We start from the raw sequence: 7,870 nt of genomic DNA, 5'->3' as shown, positions 1-7,870 counted from the left end.
ATCCATTTGCTATATTCAACAGTTGAAAGATTTTGTAGCTGTCTAATCTCTAACTTACCCCATACTTCATTCGTAGTTACACAATCTTGGAACACATGTTCAAGAGTTTCGCAGCCATCCTCACATACGTGCATGTCGTTTCATTCCCTAGTGTCTTGAAGGCTAGGTTGTTGAGGGTCAGGATAAAGTTATTAAACACTCTCCAATTTGCAATTTTAACTTTGATTGCTTTGTTGAGCTTTCGATAATCCATACAAACTCTCCAACCTGTGACAGTATGTGTGAGAATGAGTTCGTTGTTATCATTGCTGACTACTATGACTCATCATTTCATGGGTATACACTGAATAGAGCTCACTGAAGAGCTATCAGAAAATGGGTATATAATTCCAGCTTTCAACCATTTGATAACTCTTCTTAACTACTTCCTTCAAGACATGATTAAGTCTCTTTTGTTGTTCAATAGATTTGCCATGGCAATCTTCAAGTATTATTTTGTGCATGCAGATTGTTGGGCTAATTAATTTGATATCCGCAATTGACCATCCTAAAGATTTATTGGATTTCTTTAAAACCTCTAGTAATTACATCTCCTGGTCTCTTGCAGCATCGGTAGAAAAAACTACAGGCAATATATCGTTCTCTCCAAAATAAGGGTACTTCAAATGCACTGGTAATGGCTTCAAATCCAGCACCGGTGGATCTTTTATTGATGAGCAAGGAGGATTGAAAGAGTGACTTGATAAATCTAATTATTCCAAGCTCATTCTGCATCTAATTTCAAATTGCTAAGTTTCTATTAGCTCTTTAGATTCTTCAATCGGGTCTGTTTCATTTAATTTGACAGATTCTGTATCAAAATTGTTATACATATGTCCTGTAAATTCTTCTTGAATTACAATGTCAACAAATTCTACAGCATGACATTCTTCATCTGGATCTGAACACTTTAAATCATCAAACACATTAAAATTCAACTATTGATCATTAATTCTCATGGTTAACTCACATTTCTATACATCAATCAATGTTCTACCAGTTGCTAAGAAAGGTCGTCCAAGTATTATAGGTACCTCTTTATCTGCTTCACATTCCAGAATAATAAAATCTACTGGAACGATGAACTTGTCGACTCTTACCAGAACATCTTCAATTTTATCTTCTGGATGAATATATGATCTATCAGCTAGTTGTAGTGTGACTGTAGTAGGTCTTGCCTTTCCTATCCCAAGCTTCCTGGAAACAAACATAGGCATTAGATTGATACTTGCACCTAAATTGCATAATGCTTTGCCTATAAAATGGTTTTCAATTGAATAGGGTATAGTGAAACTCCCTGGATCTTTTAATTGTGGTGGCAGTTTGTTTTTTAGCATTGATGTACACCCTTCAGTAAGTGCAATAGTTTCGAACTGCGCTAACCTTCTCTTCTTGGATAGGATATCTTTCATAAATTTCACATAGTTAGGCATTTGTTCTAATGCTTCCATCAAAGGTATATTAATGTGTAATTGCTTTAAGACTTCTAGAAATTTCTTGAATTAAACATCTTGTTTCGACTTTTGGAAACACTGGGGAAAAAGTGGCGGTGACCTTCCTTCCATTTGTTGAGGTTGTCTTGCCATGTCATTTTTATTAGCTCAACAAGATGAATTTGCTTTTGTATGCTTTTGTCTATTCCCATATTTTATAGTTTTTTCCACTTTTGGTTTGAAAGTTATGCTTCCAGAAACTTCAGAACTTTTCTCTTTAGATAAGGCATCATTAACAACTCTTAGAAGCTGAATGCCACTCGAAGTGTTATGGCTTTACATTGTTCCTTTTCTTGGGATCTAGAAATTTTTGCTTCACTAGGCAATGGTTCTTGTTGTCTGGAGCTTAATGTCATGGCAATTTGTCCCACTTGATTCCCCAAAGCTCTTAAGGAAGCTGTCTCGCTCTAAAAAATTGCATCATTCTTAGTCATATACTCTTTTAATAAAGCTTCCATAGTTGATGTTAAAGACGAAGAACTTTGTTGCACATTTTGCTGCGTCATTGGTTGGCTGTGTCCAGGTGGTATACTAGCCGCATTCTATCTATTAACAATGTTGGTATTTTCCATTCCCTGATTACTCCAGCTAAAATTTGGATGTTGCTTTCACCCAGGATTGTAGGTGTTGGAGTAAGGATTGTTGTTGCTACAATTAAAATTTCCCATGTAATATGCAGAGGCTGGATTGGATGGGCATTCATAAAAAACATGATCTTCTACATAATATACACATGCTAGTTCTACAACCTTCATTCATGCAATGCAGAGGGTCTTTTCAGAGTTTTAATCATATTTGTTAAAGATGATACCTGATATGTTAATGATGTAATCGCATCAAGTTTCATTGCTCAATCAACTCTTCTACTAGTACCAAATCTAGTAGTGGGGTACTGATAATCATTGTTTGTTATTCTTTTCAGAATTTCGTATGCTTCATTGTAGGATTTGTCAAGCAATGTCTCATTAGCAGGTGCATCCACCACCAGTCGCGTATGATCATTTAATACATTGTAGAACATTTTCATTTGTATCCAATACTGAAAACCATGCATCGAGCATTTTCTAGTTAATTTCTTGAAATGCTCCCATGCTTCATATAATGTTTCATCTTCAGATTTTCTGAACGATGTAATGTCATTCCTTAGTTTGGTATTCATGTTGGGAGGATTGTACCTAAGCAAAAATCTATGGCATAGTTCCTTCCAAGACACCACCGTACCTATGGTAATGCATTCAACCATGATTTGGCATGATCTTACAATGAATAAAGGAATAATTTTAATCCAATGGCATCTTTAGGAACACCCTATTGCCTAAATCAGTCACAGGCTTCAAGAAAAAGTCTCAAGTGCAATTTGGGATCTTCAGTTGGTAAACCACTAGACTTCCCTATCGTCTGCACCATCTGAAACATTACTAGTTTTAATTCAAAATGTTGGGCTTGAATTTGTGGCCTAACAATTCCTGGACTTAGATCACCCAAAGTAGGCACTACATGTTCTTTGATGGGTCTATCTTTGTCATCTAAGATTTGAGGAATATTAGCATTCCTTTCATTTTGGAGTACCTGATCTTCTTTTTTTGGATCATTTATAGTCCTCTCAATTTCTCTTAATGTTTTCCTTCTTTGCCTTAATGTCCTTTCAACCGCAAGATCAAAATAGTATTTTGTATCCTTTGGAATACTTCTTCTCATGCACTAGTACAAAACCTGAAAAATAAAATAAAATACTAATTAACTGTTCTAATAAAAATAATAAGAATAATAACAAGTCAACTTTTCACCAATGTTGTCGATCCCCGACAATGGTGCCAAAATTTTTTTACGTGTAAATAACTAATGTAATTGTGCAAGTGTACACGTCTTTTAAGTAATAAATGATAAGTAAGTATTGTCTCCAGAGAGATCTGAAATGGGTAAAATATTGATTAAGTTATTATAATCCTATTATCTATACTAAATAGCAAGAAATACTCTTAAACTAAATAAGATGTTTCTATAATGAATTAATGTAATTTAATGACAAAAACAGAAAATTGGTATGACAAATAAAATGTAGTGGCAATTTACAGAGAAAAAAAAGAGTAATTTTGTTGTTGAATGAATAGGGTTGATATTATTAAGGTGAAATGCTCATATCAAAATAAGGTCATGGAAAAATATTGTCTAATCAACTACTTAGAGAATTACTACTATAACCTACTGTAACAGCCCGATTTTGGCCCTAATCGGAATAGTGGTTTCGGGACCACAAGTCTGAGTCTGAAAAATATTTTTAATATTATTTTCTGTGTTAATCATGTGTGAATTTACATGTGTGAAAGTTTCGTGAATTAATTTTATTGTTTGTGTGTTTAATTTAATAAAAGGACTTAATCGCGTAAAATGTGAAATTAACTAATTAATATGTAAAGTGCTAACTTGCTAATGTCTTTATAATGTGAAGTCCTTAATAGGAAATTTGGCCATTTATTTAGATAGTGGATGGCATTATGTTATAATATATATAGTTTTTATATTATTTATAAAGCTTATAATATATATTATATTATATTATATTATAAAGTTATTATGATAATGATAATAAAAATAGAACAGAAACATTAAAGAGGCCATTATCACCTATTCTTGGCCGAAACTAAAAGAGAAAGAAAATAAGAAACAAGCTAGGTATTCGGCACTTTCAAGTCTTGATTAAGATCAAGAACTGAAGAAAACAGAATTAGATCGAGGGAAGTCGAAAGTAGTGGAGTAGTTGATTTCGTCCGTCGATATTCGAGATAAGTCGATAAGCATTTAAATGTTGTTAAATTCAAGAATATATATGATAAGTGATAAATTAAATTATTTTATTTATTATATGTTTTGGCCGAATGGGATTATTGAGATAGGAATTTTGTTTCGAGTTTGATTCGATCGATAATCAACGCCTAAAAGCCCCGTACGAACCCTAGGAATAGATAGGATACTTATGTCATGACATAGGACTCCGATATGTGTTTTTGTGTAAGACCCTGTCTAGGACAGTGGCATCGGTATGTGATTACATGTAAGACCACGTCTGGGACGTTGGCATTGTACGAGCTTTCTGATTATCCGTGTATCCTTTTTAATTCCGAACGGTTCAACGGGCAATGTTAAGTGAAGTCCGAATGTGAAATCAAAATAATAATAGTGTTCAGGTATCTATTTATATCATGCTATGGAATTAAGGTAAATTGTATATTGAATTGATGATACAAAGTTATTTGATATATGAACAATATGTGTGCATGTTCGTGCTTATAAGTGATTTGGTAGTATAAGGAAATTTGGCCTATTATTATAGTTTCTGAATTATAAATTGTTAAGTATACAAGTATTTGAGTATTTGTGCATTATGCTTTATAAAGTTAAATGTTTACTTTTATTTGATTTGGTTGGCTTGGTAAAGTGGTTTGATATTAATGTTAAAATGAATAATGTTTGCTTACGACTTACTACGTTGCAAAAGCTTACTGTGCATGTGTTCTTTTTTACCTTTGTTTTATAGATTTGAAGTCACGATACGAGCTCCGGGATCGTCAGAAAAGTCTATCACACTATCGACATCTTTTGGGTATTTTGATAAATTTTTGAACTCGATATTATGGCATGTATAGGCTTGCTTATGTTTTTGGTTAGTTTTGGAACATGTATATAAATGGCCATGCGAAAATGGCTCATCTTCTTTTGATCGAATTTGGTGTTTATGTATATGGTCTTTATGGTCATTAAAATGGAGTTTATAATTATGCATATTTGATTATGGTATAAGCTTGTGATTAGTACATGTATAATTTTTATGCATTGGACGATAGATTGATTGGTTATGAGTTGAACTAAATTACCGAATGTATATATATATTGTTGCTAAATGAAATATATGTGTGGATAGATACTAGCAAGTATATTATACTTGTATGGTGTAATTTGGCTTTTGGTATTATATAGATTCGATTATGATTTATAAGTATAGAGCTATGATTAATCCATAAACCTTTGATAATTATTTTGAAATGATATTGTTAATTATGTATATTCGACTATGGTATGAGTTTTTATATATGTGCATATTGAATTCGGTTTAAGAATTGAGCCTTAGCTTGTTATACATGTAATATAATTGTCGTGTTTATGTTTGTGTGTATAATTTTGGTTAAGTAAGTTTTTGTTTAACTTGTTATTATGTTTTGATAGTGGGTGATGAATTAAGTTACGAGTATAGTAAGTATAAATCTTACACGGAAATATGAAAGTGTTAAGCCATTAGTTGAATTATTTGATTTGTAATGGATGGTATATTATATGTTTATGTAAGTTTAAGTTTGAATATATTTATATATATATTTGGCCTCATAGGTATTTGCCAAATTCGGCTATTATGTGCTTGTGTATTTGGTTAAGTGAGCTATTAACTCGTTAAATTTATAATTTGGTTATGTAGCATATTCGGTTATAGTATTTGATTAAAATAAGTTTGGTTATATTTTTTTTATAATATGCTAAGGATTAAATAATTTATATTCAATGACCTAATATGCTTATGGCGACTATATGGGGATTGTGAGATATGGATGGCTGAATATGTCTAGGCTATTTGAGTTAGGTTGAAATGGTAAAATGTGCACTTTTAATTTGCTTGAATGATTAGTATATGTACTTGAATTAATTATTAAGCATGCAAATTTGTTATACTTGATTTGTTTCATTTTTGTTTATGCTATATAAAAACATATTTTATATATAGTGCATTATTCGGTTGTGTATAAAAAAATTCATAAGTTAACATAAAATTTAAAATAAGCCTCGTAATGCCTCGTAACCCTAATTTGACGACGGACATGGGTTAGGGGTGTTATATTTGATTGGTATCAGAGCTACGGTTTAGTCGATTCTAGGACTAACGTAGCGCGTATAAATCTAGGTATACATGCCATATTTTATACTGGGATAGTGTGATAAATTCTGACATCTAAAAATGTGTTTTCGTATAGTAATGGATCCCGATTGAGCCATAGTTGATGATATTGAGAGTATAGCGCCTGCTCCAGTGTAAAGGACAGAGCCGGTAGATTCCAAACCGACCTCGAGTAACCAGGAGGGAGAGGCTAAACGAGCCTTTTACCAAATGATGAATGACTGGTTTACTCAATATATCCGGACTAATCCGACTGCACAACAACCTCTACCCCCGACTAATCCATCTCCGATACCTGTTATGCCTCAAGTGAGTGATCCGTTGAGATTGCTTAAGCCTCCTGTTGATAAAATCCGAAACCATGGGGCTGAAGAGTTCAGAGCCACTGATGATGATAATGCTGAGCGAGCTGAGCTTTGGCTCGATAATACTATTCGAATGTTTGATGAGTTATCTTGCACCCCTGATTGCCATATCTTTGCTACGGGACATTGTATATCACTGGTGGAATACACTAGTATCGGTGGTTTCGAAAGAGCGAGTGACCTGGGAATTCTTTCAGACTGAGTTTCGTAAGAAATACATCAGCCAGAGATTCATTGACCAGAAACGCAAGAAATTTCTTGAACTGAAACAGTGTCGGATGACAGTGACAGAATATGAGCGGAAATTTGTGAGACTTAGTAGGTATGCCCGAGAGTGTGTTTCGACTGAAGCTATTATGTGTAAAAGATTTGAAGATGGGCTGAATGAAGATATTAAACTATTAGTTGGCATACTTGAGATAAAAAAGTTCGTGGTACTTGTTGAACGAGCTTGTAAAGCCGAGGAGCTCGGGAAAGAGAAAAGAAAAGCTGACTTTGAAGCTAGAGATTTCCGTAAAAGATCATTTTATCCAGGTGGTGCACTCGCAACATTCTCTCGAATAGCATTGTTAAAATTTCCCACCCCGTAATTACTCCAACTGAAATGAGAAGTTGCTTTCACCCCGGATTATATGTGTTGGAATATGGGTTGTTGTCGTTACGATTAAAATTTCCCATATAATAAACTGAGGTTGGGTTCGAGGGCATTCATCAAAAACATGATCTTCTCCATAATAAACACATGCTAACTTAGTTTCTTTCATTTCTTGCACTACAGCTAGTCTTTTCAGTGTTTTAATCATATTCATTAAACATGATATTTGAGCTGTTAGGGAAGTAATCACATCAAGTTCCATTGCTCTAGCAACTCTTCTACTATTCCCTACTCTTAAAGTGGGATATCGATAATCGATGTTTGCTATCCTTTCTAGAATTTTATATGCCTTATTATATAATTTATCGAGCAAAGTCCCATTGGTAGATGCATATTCACTCCATTATAAAACATTTGTAATTATGTCTAATGTTGA

General features: G+C 33.4%; 1 non-coding gene across 1 annotated transcript; it reads left to right on the top strand.

Moving 5' to 3' along the window:
* The first annotated feature begins 2,575 nt into the window (after positions 1–2,575).
* LOC121216471 (small nucleolar RNA R71) lies at positions 2,576–2,682 on the top strand. The gene has a single exon (XR_005912653.1). It is a non-coding gene; the product is annotated as a small nucleolar RNA R71 (small nucleolar RNA).
* Positions 2,683–7,870: the final 5,188 nt, after the last annotated feature.

Source organism: Gossypium hirsutum, chromosome D04 (assembly GCF_007990345.1).
Source record: "Gossypium hirsutum isolate 1008001.06 chromosome D04, Gossypium_hirsutum_v2.1, whole genome shotgun sequence".
Classification (NCBI taxonomy): domain Eukaryota; kingdom Viridiplantae; phylum Streptophyta; class Magnoliopsida; order Malvales; family Malvaceae; genus Gossypium; species Gossypium hirsutum.
Note: the sequence above shows the minus strand (reverse complement) of the source record. Positions and strands in the feature narration are given on the sequence as shown.